This window comes from Nicotiana sylvestris, chromosome 2, assembly GCF_000393655.2.
Source record: "Nicotiana sylvestris chromosome 2, ASM39365v2, whole genome shotgun sequence".
Taxonomy (NCBI): domain Eukaryota; kingdom Viridiplantae; phylum Streptophyta; class Magnoliopsida; order Solanales; family Solanaceae; genus Nicotiana; species Nicotiana sylvestris.
Genome location: NC_091058.1, coordinates 162819922 through 162839328, shown reverse-complemented (window position 1 = coordinate 162839328; position 19407 = coordinate 162819922).

The window sequence follows — 19407 nt, the reverse complement described above, 5'->3', positions numbered from 1 at the left end:
CTCTTACACCCTGGGTCGAAGTGACCTTTTATGTGTGTGGCCTTGAGGCTCGTTAAGTTGGCGATAATGGCTCTTACGCTTTTCCCTTAGGCATATGTAGTTAACTATTTTGGGATCTATCTTCGAATTAGGTTACGACTCGAGCTCAATTGACCATCAAGATTTTAGATGAGTTGGCGACAATGGCTCTTACGTTTTGGGCCGATGCGGACTTTTATGTAAGCTGGCGACAATGGCTCTTACGATTTGGGTCGAAGCGACCTTTTAATGTAGGCTTTATTTTCCTCTCGTTAAGGACTTTTCAATGATTTTTCCTGGCCCGTTGTTTGTTTGGGAAGAACCTCAATTTCAAGTCATTTGCGGCGATGTTCAAGCACCTCGGAAGGTTTGGCTAGTAGGTTGAGTAGCTCGAAGCCTTGTGATTTGGAGCTAACATGGTCAAAGCTCTTTTGCCTGTCGAGGGTAGCATGTTTAACTGGTTCTTTTAGAATTAGATTCTAAGTAATGGCCTATGATATTGTAGCAGCAGTCGGGCGTCCTCAAGTCGCGTTAATTCGGCTGGTACAGCCGTATGATCGTAGTTATTTGTGTTTGGCTGGAGCTATTTTTGGTCCCCGAGTGTAGTAGTTTAGTCGTCTATATCGAGGGTATGCCATTTTAGGGGTCTTAAAAATTTGATATATAGCCTAAACTCTGGGATCGAGTTTATGCATGTAGTAAGGTCTTACAAAATTTTCATGCCTTTTGAGGTCTTACAGTTTTATTGATACTTGGTGCCAGTATGATTCATGCCATGCTTGAGGTCTTATAATTTTTGTCGATACTTATGTAAGTTGTACAAGACTGAGTCTACCTGCTCGGGGTCAAATGGCCTTGGGTTTTTAAATGAATGGTGGTTGGTGACAGTCTTTGAGTCATCGAGTTTGCTTTGTCTCGGGAGCTATTACTCATGAGCTTGGAATTGCCTCATTGAGGGCTTACAATTTTGGAGCTTCCGGCCCTGAGGTCACGCGGGTGACGAGCTATTGACGCCAGTCTCCAAGTATTCATTGCTCTCGGTGGAAGAATCTTTGATGAGAAAATGTTGAGTTTCCTTTGGAGTATGAGATGCTTCGGCAAAAGACATTCTTTGATTGCTTAGCACAAGTACATGTCGTTTTTTTGTCGTGGGTCTGGCTTATACGGGCATGGTTCATTCAACCGTTTGGCCAAGTACATCATTTTCCTATTGGAATCCTGTTTGGCGTTCCTCGGTTCTTCCGAGTGGATGACATTTCGAGGAGATGCCCTCCAGTGTTCGGGGTTGATTGGAAGGAAGCCTTGAAAACTTGTTGTATCCTCCTTAGGTAGCATGTACGTGTTGCCTCATTAAAAACCTTGACCTTAAAACCCTCTTTGGGACAAAAGACGGTCGAAGGAAAAGAGTTCAACGCTTGCTCGAGGGTATTTATGGAATGCCCTAGCAGTAATATCGTTTTGGCATCGATATGTTCCAGTTTCTCAAAAGTTGTTCACCCTCCATGGTGTCGTGCTTATAAGATCCCTTGTCGACTACTCCGAGGACACGGTATGGTCCTTCCCAGTTCTGGCCCTGCTTCCTTCATTATGGTTTGGGGTGTTGAGAGTGACTTTCCTTAGGGCTAAGTCCCCAACACCGAAATATTGGAGATTTGTTCTCCTGTTATAATATCTTTTGATTCTCTATCTCTGGGCGGCCATCCAGATCAGCGAGGCTTCATGTTTTTCATCCAGTAGTTCGCGGCCTTTGTCATGGCCTCGTTGTTCAAGCCATCGTTAGTGTGCTGGAATCTGTAGCTCGGCTCCCCGATTTCTACTGGTATCAAAGCCTCGAAACCGTATACTAGAGAGAAAGGTGTCTCCCTGGTGCTTGATTTTGAAGTTGTTCGGTATGCCCATAGCACCTCGGGCAGTATTTCTCTCCATTTTCCCTTGGCGCTCTACAGTTTCTTTTTTAAGTTATGAATGATGGTTTTATTTGTGGATTTGTCCTGGTCATTTGCACATGAGTGGTAAGGCGTCGACAAAATTCTCTTGATTTTGTGATCTTCAAGAAACTGGGTTACCTTGCTCCGGATGAACTGCCTCCCGTTATCGCATGTTATTTCGGATGGGATTCCTAATGGGCATATGATATGATCCCATATGAAGTTGATGACTTCCTTTTCTCTTATTTTTTCGAAGGCCTGCACTTCCACCCATTTTGAAAAGTAGTCAGTCATAAATAAAATGAATCTTGCTTTACCTGGTGCCGTCGGCAAAGGACCGATGATGTCCATTCCCCATTTCATGAATGGCCATGGTGATAAACGGAATTTAGTTGCTCGCCGGGCTGGCGAATCATCGGAGCGAATCTCTGGCATTTGTCGCACTTTCGGACGAATTCTTTGGTGTCTTTTTCCATGATGTCCCAATAGTAGCCTGCTCTGATCACCTTCCAGACTAAGGAGACGACGCCAAAATGATTTCCACAAGTACCCTTGTGAATTTCTCGGAGTACATAATCTGTGTCACCTGGCCCTAGGCATACCGTTAGGGGGCCATCGAAAGTTCTCCTGTATAGAGTCTCATTTTCGTTGAGCGAGAACCGGGTTGCTTTGGTTCGCAGGGCCCTCGATTCTTTTGGATCTGTGGGCAACTTCCCGTCCTTTAAATAATCAATATATTTATTCCTCCAATCTCATGTTAGGCTGGTGGAATTAATCTTTGCGTGACCTTCCTTGACCACTGATTTAAACAATTGAACAACAACCCCGGGGAGTAGGTCCTCTTCTTCAACAGAGGACCTCAGATTCATAAGGGCATCAGCCTTGCTATTCTGCTCTAAAGGTACATGGACTAAGGTCCATTCTTTGAAGCGATGCAGTGCGACTTGGATTTTGTCCAAGTATCTCTGCATCCGATCTTCTCGAGCTTCGTAGCTCCCATTCACCTGGCTTACTACAAGGAGTCAAACACATTTTGCCTCGACGGTCTCGGCTCCCAAGGTTTTGGCTAGTTTTAAATCTGCAATCATAGCCTCGTACTCGGCTTCATTGTTAGTCAATTTTACAGTTTTTATGGATTGTCTAATTACGCCGCCAATGGGTGGCTTTAGGACTATACCGAGCCCGAATCCTCTTATGTTGGTGGCGCCATCTGGGAATAGGCTCCATACCCGAAAGACATGCCTGATTTTAATAAAAGTTCCTTCTCTACCTCGAGTACGAGGGAGGGCGAAAAATCGGCCACGAAGTCCGCCAGAATTGGGACTTGATGGCCATTCTAGGGGTATACTCGATATCATACCCTCCGAGTTTGATGGACCATTTGGCCAATCAGCCCGATATCCTAGGTTTATGCAGTATGCTCCGGAAGGGGTACATCGACAGAACGCAGATACAGTGACATTGAAAATAGGGCTTCAGCTTTCGTGAGGCCCTTATTAGCGCGAGAACAAATTTTTCTAGATGGGGATACCTAGTTTCGGCATCCCCCAGGGTCTGGCTTACATAATAAATAGGAAATTGCATCCCTTGCTCCTCTCAAAACAGTACGCCGCTTACCGCTATTTCAGACACGGGCAGGTACAAATATAGTGTTTCATCCTCTTTTGGCGTATGCAACAAAGGTGGACTAGTCAGATATCGTTTTAGTTCCTCTAAGGTGTGTTGGCATTCTGGAGTCCATTCGAAGTTGTTCTTTCTTTTAAGTAAAGAGAAGAAATGATGGCTCTTGTGTGATGACCTTGATATGAATCTGCCTAGGGCCATTATCTGCCCTGTTAGCCATTGCACAGCCTTTACATTGTGCAACACCGTGATTTCTTCGATGGCCTTTATTTTGTCAGGATTAATCTCGATCCCACTGTTTGATACCATGAAGCCCAGGAATTTGCCCGAACCCACTCCGAAGGCAACCTTCATGTTGTAACTTTTGAGGATGTCGAAAGTTTCCTGCAAATGAGTCAAATGGACCTCTGCGCGCAGGGACTTAACTAGAATATCATCAATGTATACTTCTATTAATTTACCTATTTGATTCTCGAACATTTTATTAACTAGGCGTTGGTACATTGCCCCTGCATTTTAGCCCGAAGGGCATTACGTTGTAGCAGTAGGTACCATACTTTGTAATGAACGAGGTTTTTTCCCTGTCCTCGGGGTTCAACTTGATTTGATTATACCCCGAGCAGTCGTCGAGAAAGGTGAGGGTCTCGTGGCTGGACGTAGCATCAATCAGATGATTGATGTTAGGCAATGGGAAGGAATCTTTGCGACATGCTTTGTTCAAGTCTTTATAATCTACGCACATTCTTGGCTTGTTTCCCTTTTGAGGCACCACTAATACATTGGCCAGCCATTCGGGGTGCTTTACCTCTCTAATTGATCCTATTTTAAGAAGTTTCATTACCTCTTCTTTGATGAAGGAATGTTTTACCTTGGACTGTGGTCTTCTTTTCTGCTTTATGGGTTTAAACTTAGGATCGATGCTCAATCTGTGGGAGGTTATTATGGAGAAATTCCTGTCATATCTAAGTGGGACCAAGCGAAAAAGTCGATACTGTTACTAAGAAATTGAATGAACCCTTTCCTGAGTTCGGGGGTTAGCCCTGTTCCCAGGTATACCTTACGATCCAGGAGGTGTTCGATTAAAATGGTCTGCTCCAGCTCTTCTACTGTTGATTTAGTTGCGTCTGATTCTTGGGGGTGTCGAAGGTCCGAGGAGCGAAGAATATTCTTCGTCATCCTCGAAGGTTTGTGTGTTCCTAAGCTCGTCTGAGATCGGTGCGTGGGGATTGACACCTTATGGTGAACTGCGAACATTTCTTTTGTTGCCCACTATTCTCCATGTATGGTCGTTATGTCGTCCTTCATGGGAAATTTTATCACCTAGTGTAGGGTTGACAGTACTGCCCTCATGTTGTGTATCCAAGGCCTGCCAAGCAATGCATTGTACCTCATGTGACCATCGATGACTTAGAACTCGGTGTTCTGAATTGTGCCGGACGTGTCGATCGGGAGGGTGATCTCTCCTTTTGTTACTTCGCTGGTTATGTTGAAGCCGTGGAGGACTCGACAGATGGGGGCGACTCAGTCAAGCAGCCCCAATTGTCCTACTACCTCTGATCTAATTATGCTGCCCGAGCTGCCTGGATCCACGAGCACATGTTTTATCCTGGTATTGTTTAAAAGAAACGAGGTCACCAGTTCATAATTGTGAGGTTCTATCATGGCCTCGAGATCCTCCTCGCTGAACGCGAGTGTGTCTTCAGGCACACGGTTTTGGGTCGGTCCCTCTTCTGTAGTGGACGTTCTTGTCCGTTTGAACATAGGTCCTTGGGGGATGTTGGTTCATCCAATAATAATATGGACGTCATGTCAGAGAGTCTCCCCTTCTGCCCGGGTTGAGTTTTGTGGTGGTGTACCGACATATGTAGTAGTCATGTCCTTCTCTTTGTGGTTTTCGAGGTTGTTGGTCTCAACTCTGTTTACTAAGCCAGACATTTTGTCCTTAAATCAAAGATCTTGGACAAGAAAAAGTATGAAAGACAACTTGCATTGTGTAATGAAACCAGCAAGAAAATAATCATTATTATTTTTAGCCCCACGGTGGGCGCCAAACTGTTTACCGTGAAAATGGTAATAATAATTAAATTTGTTGATAGGACTCTAAAAATACATGATCTATTTTTATGCTAGTTGTTAAGCAGTTGATGCTAGATATGCAAAGTTTAAAGATTAAACGCGAGCTTACATGGAGTTACAATCAAACCAGGGGTTTAGCTATTTGGGCCTCGGACTGACCGATGTGGGGCCTCAAGGTCGATGCTTGGGCTCGGGCTCGGGCTCGAGCTATTAGGGATAGTCGGGGAAGTACTAACAGTCATAATATAATTGTTAAAGGCTCTTTATGGCTTGTGGAGAGCAATAAATGAAGAACAAGTATGAAGTCAATAAATAAAAACAATAATATCGAGAGAGTAAGTTAGAGAGAAGAGAGAGAGAGAGTTATCTTGCGTAGAATAGTTGGAGCAACAACAGGTCCTTTTACAAAATGGTAAGGATCCTCTTTATATAGAAGGGGGAATCCCGACATAGTACAAAATGCATAAATAATTAGGTAGAGGGATGTGACAACTAGATAGCCTTAGGCTCTGTCAATATTAGTTGCGTGCCTTGCGAACTTTCCTCTCCCTATCATAGTCGTTGGTATGCACTACCCCCGGGGTCGAAACCCGACGACTCCCTAAGCTGGGTCTCGAGCTCGGCTTCGAACCTCGAGAAGCATGTTCACGAGGCGACCAAATGATGGGGAGATCGGGCCCCCAATTTTACCGTATATAGAAACACAAATGTCATGACATGAGATTTGAATAATGGAAACTTGAATGTTATAACATGACACGTGAAATACGGGTGATCAACCGCTAATTATGGTGAAAATTCTAACTCATAAGCTACTTACCCGATCCTTCATATGATCCTATATGGGCCGATATATTTGAGGTTGAGCTTTCCTTTATTTCCAAATCTTATAACACCTTTCATAGGAGAAACTTTAAGAAACACCCAATCATCAACTTGAAACTCTAGGTCTGTATGTTGAATGTTCATATAGGACTTTTGGAGACTCTGACTGATTGACCAAAAATAGTTCCAGCAACTCCGTTTCGCCAACTTCGAACCAACTAATTGTCAATCTAAACCTTCGCCCATAAAAATCATGCTTTCAAAATGAGCGAGATAATCCTATTATAATGTCCATATTTACCATCTCCACTAAAGGATTTGTGTGTTCTAGGATGAACACTTGGTTTTGTGTTGCTCGACTTTCACTTGCTAATAATTCATACACTTGGCCATAAAGTCTGCAACTTTCTTTTTCATGTCGTTCCACCAATAAATCTCCTTAAGATCATGATACAACTTTGAGAAACCTACGTGGATATGATACTTTGAATTATGGGCTTCTAACATCTTCCTGCCTCGCTAAGTCCATCTATAGTTGGAACACACAATCTATCCTGGTATCTCAAAGTACCATCATCTCCCCCTTGTTCAAAAGCCATTGTCTTATGCATGTGAATCCTCTCTTTCAGCTACAACAAATAGGGATCATCAAACCGTTTCTCCTTCACTTCGGCTACTAAGGAGAAATAGGTTCGGTTCTAGACAACAACTCCACTATCTTTGGTATCCGAAAGCCTAACTCTTACCTTGGTTAAGTAGTGAACTTCTTTCAACATAGTTCTCTTGTCTACCTCTACCATGTGCTATACTTCCCACACTTGATTATCTTTTTAAGTGCTTCAAGAAATCACTTATAGTATTATTGTGAACTAGTCTTTGACATGTACTCTAAATTTAAGAGTCTCGTGCAATGGCACTACCCTTATATCACATAAATAGGCATGATTATAAAGCTTTTCTGCCCCATGCTAACTATGTGGGTTTCAAATCTCTAACTCGACTTAGTGATGATTTTCACATCTCTCCCTTAGAACAAAGGTTAGGATCTTGTACTTGCGGATCATCTTCTTTTGTTGGGATCTGAACAATTATCTTCTACAAATTATTTGCACTCTACATCAATGGCGACTCATCTTCCAACTTACTTCTGGTCTAGGAAAAACTAAATTATTCACATAACGGAAAGCTAATTTATTCACAACTATCATACACAATCTTAATAATTTAACTCTGCTCACACGGTCAATCTTGGAGAAACCACATTTCGATAATTCCTAAAGGCTATTCTTCTATAGTTTGCTCTCTCACTGCTAGCTGATTTTTTTTCACTGTCACTATACTTTGAGTTTAACTTAAACTCTTTGGGTTCTAACACATGTTCGATATTTCAAACTGTCATCCACTCACTAGAGTTAACCTGGTTAAGTGAATCAAATTTTACCTCTACTAGCTTTGCTGAAATTGCATATTCACTGTATTTACTCAAAACTTATTCTAACGACCTGGCTAGTCATTTTGAGAATTTACGCCTCGATCCCCTATTAACTATTATCCCCTATGTTTGTTTCTGCAATTGTGAGTTGCCGGGAAGATTTTTTTTGAGTTTCGAAGTGTTTTGGGACACTTAGTCCCTAAATAAAAGATTAAGCTTTAGAATTTGGACCGTAGTTGGAATAGTGTGAAGATGGCCTCGGAATGGAAATTTGCCTATCCTATTAGCTCCATTGAGTGATTTCGGGCATAGGGCGTGTTCGGATTGTATTTTGGAGGTCCTAGCTTTAGGCTTGAAATGCCGAAAGTTAAATTTTTGAAGTTTCCAAATCGATAGTGAAATTTTGATATCAGGGTCAGAATCATATTCCGAAAGGTGGAATAGCTCGGTAGTGTTGAATGTGATTTTTGTGCAGAATTTAGGGGCAATCAGACATGGTTTGGTTGGTTTTGGTATCGGTTGTAGAATTCTTGAGATTTCAAGTTCATTAGGCTTGGATTGGAGGGTGATTCGTGATTTTAGCGTTGTCTGATGTGATACGAGGGTTGGATTAAGTTTGTAAGGTGTTATAGGATTGATTGGTATGTTTGGTTGAGGTCCCGAGGGCCTCGGGTCAGTTTCGGATGCTGAACGGAAGTGAATTTGGATTTGGGCAATTTTGAAGTTTGCTGCTTCTAGTATTTTTGCACCTGCAGTTGTGAGCACGTGCTTTTTGCGCTATGTTAATTACTCCCTTAAATTCAAGAAAATAAATTTTTCTCATTATTTGCAATTTCGTAGATTGTCTGTTGCATTTTGTTAAGTTGTTCGCATTTGTCTGTACATGTTTAGTTCATTTTATTCATGAAAAAAATACAAAAAAATGCATCGCATTTGCATTTAGGATTTAATTCTACAATTTTAGGTTAATTAGCAATTTAGTTGTCTTATAAAAATGATTAAAACCACAAAAATAACTCATTTTTGCATTTAACTTCGAATCTTGTAGTTTTCTTTTGATTTGGCAATTAATTAGTTGTTGTAAATATTATTTTTGAGTAATTAGCTTAATTTGGTAAAATATTTGGTTTAAGAGCAATTTAGGATTTAATTTAATTTGAAAAGGAAAAAGATTTTTTTTTTTTGATTAAAAGAAGGGAAAAGGTTAAATAAAAAGGGCTATTTTTGTGCAAATTTCGTACCAGCCTAAAATTTCTACTCAAATACCCATCCAAAACCGGCCCAGATCCGCCTTCAACCCGGTCCAGTCCCGTTACAGACTCAAACGGCATCGTTTTATCTCACTTTTATCTTAGTAGTTGGATCTCACCAATCCAACGACCCGGTACTGGGTCACAATTTCTATTTAATTGTCTGAACCCCTACCCCCTCCCCCTTCTCTAATCGTCTCTCTCATTCCCAATCTTCAAAGACTCCTATCCAAACCCTAGCGCCGCCTTGTTTATCCACCACTTCAGGCTGGCGACGCTACCCCCCAAATTAACACCCTAGAATCCCCATGGTTCCCTCTCCCCAACTCTCTAACTCTTTTCCCTCAAATTTATCCCAAACCCATCGAATCTGAACTTGAATTTGAACCCGAAAAATCCCAAAAATCCCCAAATTGAGATTTCAGTAGAATTTTAGTTCTAATTTAATTTTATTCGTGTATTCTTGATAAGAACACACGATTAATGTCAAAGTCGACCGAAGTTTTGAAGATTTGAAGGCTCTTTCCAATTCTTTACTGTCCGAGATATTTTAGGTATTTTTCCTTTGCTTTTGTTATCTTTCCCTCATTTTGCTTTCATTGTGTCTTTCTATCTTCTTCTTCTTTCTCTTCCTCTTAATTACTTTTTATTTTTTTAGTTCCTCTAGAGTAGTTTGTTTATGCATGTTAGTTTTCAATCTTTTTCTTTAATTACTGCATTTAATCTATTAATTAGCTTAGTTTAAATTTGTTAACTTAGTTAATTCTAGTTAATAAGTCATTTAGTCTAGATTTTTAATTATCAAAATCAGTTCAGTGTTGTTTAGTGCTTACAGATTTTTAGTTGGTTAATTTGTTGTTTGGGCTTTGGGCTGTCTCTGATCCATTTGCAAAGAGCAGCCTGTCCAATTGGGTTTAGGTTATTGGGTCAACTTGACCCATGAGATTTCTTAAGGTAAAAACAGGGATCCTAAGGGGTAAATTAGGAAATGTAGGTGAGGGAATCTCTCCTAAAAGACTTGGGAAACTTCTAGGAAGATGGGGATTGGGGTTATTTTGGAAAACTGGTTTTTAAGTAAGGGTACTTGAGCAAAAACTAAAATTGCAAAAGCTCTGAAGTGCAAAAATGAGCTTATTTCTGCAGCCCTAGAAGCTTGCCTATAAAGGCATCCTTACTTGAGGTTTAAGGGAGATTTTTTTGGGAAAAAAAGAGAACATTAAAAATCAGAAATTGCTGGTCTGAAAGGTTTTGAAAGAACAACTGAATTTCCTGCATTTTCCTTAGTCATAAATTGATTCAATTCTGCACAAATCACATAGTTAACCTGGGCATTTGAGTCTCCATAATATGGTCTTCAGTGGTTTTTTTTCCTATTGGTGTGAAGAAGCTATGTTTTGCTCGGATTTGCTAGCTTTTTACTATTACATTGCTGCTGATATTGTTCTGCTGCTGCTGATCCCTCATTCTTCTTACTTTCTTTTCTTTTCCAGGTATCTCTTGGAAACATAAACAACATGTGAAATGTGAATCTGCACTTTGAATGTGAAAGACTTTGGATACTAGTTGAATCTCAAGCTTATTTCTTCTATTTCTTCCATTTCTGTATAACTATGTATATAAACCCTATATTATGCATGTTAGTCTAGCCCTTTCTCATGTTGCTAAAGGCTTGTAAAGTGAATCCATGTTTGAATGTTGGTCTGATTCTGAGAGGGTTTGAGTGTGAGATTTGGATTCAAATGAATTGAAGTTCTGATCATATAGGTTACAAAGTTATTGAAATGGTTATTTGGACATATGTGTGTCATGAGATCACTGTAATATAAGTTCAGGTTTAAGCATGTGATTCGTACTAGCTTGTTCAGTTGTTAATAGTTAGCTACTATTGTTTGTAACTATTGGGGTTTGCTTTCTCAAGAGATTGTTGGATGTGTACTCATGATGAGATATTGTTGAGCATGTTAATAGTTTTAGCTAATATTGAATACGTTAGTAGTCTGAATCATTCTATCCTTTAAAAACTGTATAAATGGTAATGTTGTTTCTTCTCTTCTGCGAATTTGCTCTTTTAAAACCAGTTTGAGGTTGGTTATTGAACCACCATAATTTGGTTTGTTCTAGTTATGCATTCCCATAGTATCATGTTGGTGTGAGGTTTTGGTACTTTTAATAGAGAATTTCAAATTTAGTTTAGTGTCTTGTTTAACTGTAGCAGGTTGTTTAAATCATGATAGTCTTAGACGTTTTTGGTTGATGCCATATATTCCATATTGTCAATTTGGGGTTTAACATGGGAATACAACAGGCAGTACATCGAAATTGGCCTTTTGGGCTTGTTCTGCTACGTTGCCGTCTCTTTTGGCATACTCCTGGGCCCCTCACGTATTGCCTATCCAACTGGGCTTGGCCTGTTTGAGGCTATAAGGCCTGTTGCTGGCCTTAGTCTCACCAAGCAATCAGGCGGTCAGTTAATTGCCAACCCATTAAGCATTAAGTTTAGTGAACATTAGCTTGAACTAAAGGATGCAAATTCCCTTAGTCTTCTAGTTAATGAATTAGCCCTTTTCATTTATTAGACTCGAGGTGTGACATAAACAAAAATAGATAACCCGTGGCCCTCGGATAGTTAATTTGAATCCTTTAGAAATCGAGGTGTGCCATTACCAAACTTTCTATGGCTCTCGCAAATTTGAAAGTGCGTAGTTGCTTTAGGCGCGCTATTTTAAAAATTCATTTACTTAACTCGGGTGTGCATTTCATGTGACCCAACTCCAATTCACAATAACGTTAGATAAAATGTGTTGCGAACCGCGAGTACATTTCATGTGGCGTGGTCCAAGGCTCGTTTTAAATTGCGTTGAACCTTCTTTAAAATGATTAAAAGCGTTTAATAAATTAAAATCTACCATAGGCTACAACATGCATTAAAATTAGATAATAGGCCAATTATAATAGTTTTAGCGACTGTGGTAGAACCACGGAACCCGGAAATTCCTAACACCTTCTCCCGGATTAACAGAATTTCTTACCCGGATTTCTGTATTCGCGAACTATAGAACAGAGTCAATCTTTCCTCGATTCGAGATTCGAACCGATGACTTGGGACACCATAAACTATCCCAAGTGGCGACTCTGAATTTAAAATGAATAATCTCATTTTGATTGCCACTTTAAGTTGGAAAAAACTCTCTTATACCCCTTCCGAGGGTAGTAAAAAGGAGGTGTGACAGTTCTGGCGACTCTGCTAGGGATGAGAACCCAGAATCTCTGGTTCAGGGTTCAAGAATTCGAGCTTAGAATAATTGTTATATTTGGCTTTATTATCTAGTTTTATTCACATGTTTGGGCCTAATGTGCTAAATGTTGTTTTATCGCTTTGATATGGTTGAACTGTATATTAATTGTTACGAATCCCTCCTCTCTCTAGGTCTTCTAAATCATTTGAGAAGGGTAAACTTCATGTAGCTTCTCTTCTGTTAGAGTCATATCCCAATTTTAGAATGAGGTTCAGACAAGTTGCAAAGCTGGTGAAGCTTCTGTATTCCCGGTAAGCTGCCTCCCTCGGCTCGAGCTGTCCGCTCGGGTAAGCCAGGTCTAGAACAAATACACTGAGGTTTTTAAACCTAGTATAACATAGCCTCATGCCGGATCCCTAGTAGGAATGCTTGTTTGCATCATGTGCATTTGGACTTTGGGGACTCAACATAGGGGTTGGGTCTGTCTAGAACAGGTGCACCTGAAATCAAAAGACCATCCTGATGCATTTTGCTTGCTGCTTGCGCATTTATTTAATTCGGACTGCATGTTGACCGGCTTCTAGAATAAAGGAAAAATTGAGATAAATCAAATTGAGGTAAGAGAGAGGAAATTACCCGCCTGTGAAAAACCTGGTGTCCAAAATACCCCAAAATTCTGCCGAATTTTCTAAAAAGAAAAAAAGAAAAAAACATTGTTTCAAAAGTTTGTGTTTTCTATTGCGTCAACATTGGCCGAACTACACAAGTTTGATCCTCACCAGATGTGGGATACGTAGGCAACCCACATCGGGTCCAACTACTTTTGCAAAATAACCAAAAAATGTATGAAGTGTCATTGTTTTGTCATAAGTAATTAGGTGGCGCCATTCTTGTCCAAAAATGCCCCAAAAGGCGCCGGAAGGCCATTTTTGCAAGAATAGCCACTTAGGGTTTTTTTTAAAAAAATTTGGTTGACTAACTAAAATAGCCCTAACAATTGTTCTTTTTATCATTATCTTAAGTTGCTAAAGGGCTATATTCGCAAGAATGTTTTGTTTTAAATTTTTTTGAAAATGAGTGTTTTTCTCTATAGTCAAAGTAAATCACAGTCTTTTAATCAATCACCTTAAATAAATGTACAGGATGAGCACAATTCAAAATGAACCTTTCTCAGTCCACGAGGAAATCCCGTTAGAGCTACATATGTAGTGGCATGATTTGGGGAAGGATAGCAGAAAAAGTGTGACAAAAGCTTTGGGTGTTCTTGTTGTGCTTCTGAATATTAAGCCGAGGAAGGATATAATTGAGGCCCTAATACCCTTCTGGGACCCAGCTCATAATGTGTTCCACTTTGCTGATTTTGAGCTAACTCCTACGATTGAGGAGATAGCGGGCTACGCTGGTTTTAATGGGAATCTTAGAAATCAATACCCGGTGGCACCTAGAACAGTAACTCCGCACAAATTTTTGGACCTGTTAAGCATCAGTGGGGAAGTTCAAGATGGAAATTTGGCCAAAGGATTCCGTACCTTCTATTTCCTGTACCGACGTTACGGGAACCCCCATGGTTTTGAGACGCCAGATACCGGTCTTATTCACGCGGGAAACAGGTATAAGTGGGAAGCTCGGAGAGGATTAGCTTTTATAGTGGCGTTCCTGGGTGTTTTGATTTTCCCCAGAAAAGAGGGTAACATAGAGTTGGGGCTTGTGGGGATAGTTGACTTCATGACCAAAAAGTCAAATGGAATCATTGTACCGATGATCTTGGCGGAAATTTATCGAGCACTAACCGTCTGTCGAGAAGGGGGAAAGTTTTTTGAAGGATGCAATATGCTTTTACAACTCTGGATGGAGGAACACCATTGCCAACATTAGGGATACATGAATTGTTGCATGACCGGTCTTGAATGCATTGAAAAATATGAAAAAACGGGTGGAGGGTTAGGAGTTCCCAAACGGTACGGAAGCATAGTATGCGCACTTGAGCTCCCTTGACTGCAAACAAGATTGAATGGACATTCAGGTAGCTCTCGGTCAGTGAAGTCATTTATATGTCGGCAGAGGTGTGTTTTCTTCTACTGATACGCCTCTGGAGCATCCAGCCTTATGCCCTGCATAGAGTTCTATGTCAGTTAGGCAGATACCAGACCATCCCACATGATGAGGACTTGAGTTGGCAGGTCATTTAGTTGGAACCAAAAGCCACGTTTCCAGAAGAAAGGGTGCGTCGGATTTGGCATCAATGTAGGTTCTTAGAGCCCAAGACTAAGGTACGAGATCTATCTAGAGGCGAGTTGGAGCCTAGTTACACTGCTTGGCACGACAAGAGATCACGGGTCTATCAAGAGCTTGAGCGGCCCCCAAAATGTCCCCATGTCCAACAATTCGCCGATGGATCGCATGTGCAATGGGATTGGTTGGCCAAAGAAAATGAGTATAGGGCTACCATAAGAAAGCTAGAGAGGCAAGCCAAGAATCTTCAATTTGAGAATGGTTTGCAAGCCGCCACGGATGAAGGTGAGAAGAAAAAACTAGCCAAAGAAAATGACGCCCTTCGAGCCCAAATTCGGGAAATGAAAAAAGCAGCCGAAAGCCCCGTCAGAAGTGCAAAAGATGGAAAACTTACAGATAATCTTAGGCAAAAGGTGAGTAAGCATGGTTTTGATCTGAACAAGGCAAAGGTTGAATTAGCAAGGGCTCGAACAAAATTGGCTAAAACTGCGGAGGAACGAGCGCGCTTGGTTAAATAGTTAAAAGAGAAATATGACAATGAGGTTGTGGGGTTAAAGAAAAAGATCACCGTCCTTGAGAACAAAATAATCAAGCAGGCAAAAGATTTCAAAGCAGAAAGTGAACACTGTTATGCCGCGCTGTCACAGTTGGAAAAAGATCTGCAACAACTTCAAGAACAAAACCATATAGCTGAACAAATTTTAGAAGCTAGGGCCCAGCAAATTGGGCGTTTGTTGCAAGAAAAGCAAGTCATAAGAAAAAGGGTCAGAAGGATCGCCGACTACATCATAATGAAATGCAGTAAGTGTGAGGACATGACCAGATCCATGTTCATCTCCACTATAATGACCTTTGTCTGCCAGATAATGGAAGATCTCTATCATCTCCAAGGAGATTTGGTACGTAGGCCCGTAGCTAGACCGACTGATGTCCTGCGGGCCCCTGGAGCAGTTGAGGCATTGATTTATTCATGATGTTTACTCTAGTCTGTATTTTCGTCTTTCCGTTGGAGTCTGCTAGTCTGTTTTCAAGTCTGTATTTTCATATTTCTGTTGGAGTCTATTAGTTTCCCTTTTTGAGTCTGTTACTTTTGTGATGAGTCGTTGTAATCAAAATGTTTTTATTTTACAAAAAATTTGAAAATCCTAAAATGTTTTTACTATTTATTTTTACGCTTATCCCCTAGAACTACACTTGGTCTGATTCATGCGGTGTCATGATATGTAGGCAATCCCCATAGAATTCGATCATAACCAGAAAAATAAAAGAAAAAAAAGAAGAAAAAGGGAGAGAGAGAGAGAAACCAATAAACTGTGGGAAGGAAACAATGGAAAAATAAGAGAGAAAATGAGAGAATAAAGAACAACGAGAAACCAAGCTAAGAAAGGCAGGAGTGAAAAAAAGAGAAGTTGCAAAATGGACATTAGGGAAGGGTCGGGATGGCACAAGCACCCGATCAAGTGCATAATAGAAATAGTTAACTGCTTAGGTGTATTGCATCCCTAACGTGCGGTTGCCTATCTGTTAAGCTCTAATCGCTAATAATTTTGTTGTTGAAATCAGTGCAGGCAGTTGGTTATTTTGTTTGGCATTCTGGCAACTCATCCGTACAACACCAGGTCCAAAGACAGGTTGATCATGGCTAACCAAGAACTGGATGCAGGTGTTATTGATCAGACAAGAGAGGGGTAAGAGTCTGATGTTAATCTGAAAGAGGAGTTGTATAAGCTGAAACAACAGATGGCAGAGATGAACCAGGCATGGGTGAAAGGGCATCCACCACCATCTTACCGCGCCAACCCTACTTTCATCCTATCGTTGGCTCAATCCAAGGAACCTCCCACTGTTGATTCATCTCCAAGCTATCCCATTTACCACCACTACCACAGCACCACTTCCCAAACACCACAAGCCCCACCGCCCAAACCAGTTCCATACCCTCCTCTACCAGCCACCCCTGTTTTCATGGCACCTCCACCCGCTACACTCCACCGATCCTCTAGTGAGCCTTTATTCCAGACCCAAGATAACCAGTACTATCCCCCAGAGCCTACTTTCAAGGCCCCAAAACCTTACTCCTACACTCCTCGTTTCGACCTCCTAGAAACTAAGAAGCTACCTAAAAATCCAGAACAAAAGGAGATGTTCAAGAAGGTTAAAATCTTGGAGCAGTCATTTAGAAAAATGCAGGGACTGGGAGGCCTGGTGAGCGTGGCTTACAAGGATATGTGTCTATTTCCCGATGGTCAACTGCCAATAGGATTCAGGATGCCTAAATTTTGATTTGTATGACGGGTAAGGAGACCCGGTGGCCCATTTGAGGGGATTCTACAGTAAAATGAGAGGAGCCGGTTGGAAGAAGAGCTGTTGATGGCCTACTTTAGTTTGAGTCTAAGCGGTGCGACGTTGGAGTGGTACACTCGTTAGTATCATAGCAGATGGTATACATGGGATGATTTGGCCCAAGCATTCGCTTGTAATTTCCAATACAACCTCGAGATTGTGCCGGTTCGTTTATCTTTGACTAAGATTGAGAAAAATCCTAGTGAAAGTTTCAGGGAGTATGGTTTTCGTTGGAGAGAACAAGTGGCAAGGGTTGACCCTCCGATGAAAGAGAGCGAAATGGTGGATTAGTTTCTGCAGGCCCTGGAGCCCACTTACTACAGCCATCTGGTATCGGCCATAGGCAAGTCCTTCAACGAGGTAGTGAAGATGGGTGGCATGGTAGAAGAAGGGCTTAAGTCAAACAAAACCCTAAGTTACTCGGCTATTAAAGCAACTACCCAAGCTATTCAAAATGGTACTGGGTGAGTAATCGGAAAGAAGAAGAAAGAAGATGTGACAACAATTGATTCAGGATCATGGTTTGGACCTAGGGGCCCGTCACACCATTATACTCAGCCCCGACCCCACCACCAAACCTACACCCAAACCTCGTAAAATCCACCCTAACATTACTTCCCATCACCAGACCCTCATTTTTCTGTCCACCATACCTAAACATACACTCAACCTCCTGCCCAAGCATAATGGCATGCGCCAGCCCAACAAAACACCTACTCAGCTCCACAAAATGCTTACCCACCACCATGAACCTACCGAAACCCTACCGTCCCAGGTTTTCGGCCTAATCAAGCGTTTAAAAATAAGAGGCTGTAGTAGAAGAAAACCTTCACCCATTGGGGAGAGTCCTATACTAGTTTGTTCCACAGATTGAGGCAATTGGATATGCTAAGGCCGATTGAGTCAAAATTGCCAAACCCTCCTCCAAAGAACCTTGATTACTCTATAAGTTGTGAATATTGTTCTGGTACTTTGGTGCATGATACAAAGAAGTTCTGGCACTTGAAAAATTCAATCCAGGAGCTCATTGACACAAACCAAATTGAAGTCCAAACTCCAAAGGCACCCAACATCACCAGAACCCGCTACCAACCCATCAGAAGACAAACATGATGGAAATAGTACATAAGGGAGGGGAGCCCAAGAAGCCTTCATAGATCGTCATGATGATTCGGTCCAGTGAGGTCAAGACAGTTCAAAAACCAACAGTTGAAGGATCGGTGAACAAGTTGATCGGTACAAACGGTGAACCATATGCGGTAGTCAACAAAAGGTCCCCAAGTGATGTTGCAGCAAAACAAGAAAAGTCAAAAGTAGTTGTGCCGGGAGTGTCAAACAAGCCTATCGTAATTGTAGAGGGTGCCCGTACAGATCCTGTCATCATCAAGCTTGTAACCCAGTTGCTAATAGTCAACAGCAAGGGTATACCGTGGAACTATGAATGGGTGACAGTGACCTACAAAGGAAAGGAAGTGAAAGACGAAGTCAATGAGGCCTATGCATTAACTCGTTCGGGGAGATGCTTTGCCCCGGAAGAGTTAAGAAAAGCTAAAACCTCCAAAGATAACCCAGTTCTAGTGAAGAAAGTGGTAACTGAAGAAGAGGCGAAGGAGTTTTTGAGAAAAATGAAGGTACAAGACTATTCCATTGTGGAACAGTTGAGAAAGACGCCCGCTCAGATTTCGCGGTTGTCATTGTTAATCCACTCACACGAGCATCATTGGGCCTTGATGAAAATTCTGAACAAGGCTCACGTTCCGACAAAATCTCACTGAACCATTTGGAAAAGATCACCAACAAGATATTTGAGGTGAACAGAGTCACTTTCTCTGATGATGAGTTGCCAGTGGAAGGTACTGAGCACAACAGAGCCCTCTATCTTACGGTGAAATGTGAAGATTCCATGGTTACCAGGGTATTGGTTGACAATAGTTCCAGTGCAAACATTTGCCCTCTCTCTACTCTGAACAAGTTGAAAGTGGATGATGAGAGGATTTATAAGAACAGTATCTGCGTTCGGGGATTTGACGTTGGAGGGAAAGATTCAGTTGGTGATATAGTGCTTGAGTTGACAATAAGACTGGTTGAATTCACCATGGAGTTGCAGGTGCTGGATGTAGACGTTTCCTACAATCTGCTGTTAGGTCGACCTTGGATTCATGCCGCCAATGCAGTCCCGTCCACTCTGCACCAGATGGTCAAGTTCGAATGGGACAAACAGGAAATCATTGTGCATGGCGAGGATGGTTTATGTGCTCACAGTGATGCCGTTGTCCGGTTCATTAAGGTTGAATATGACAAAGGGCCTTAGGTCTATCTGGTTTTTGAAACAGTGCCGGTCGAGAAAATTCCAGAAGGGAAATGCGTTCCAATTATAAAGGTAACAGCCGCATCAGTCATGGTGGCCTTTGAAATACTGAAAAATAGTTTTGTACCTGGTAAGG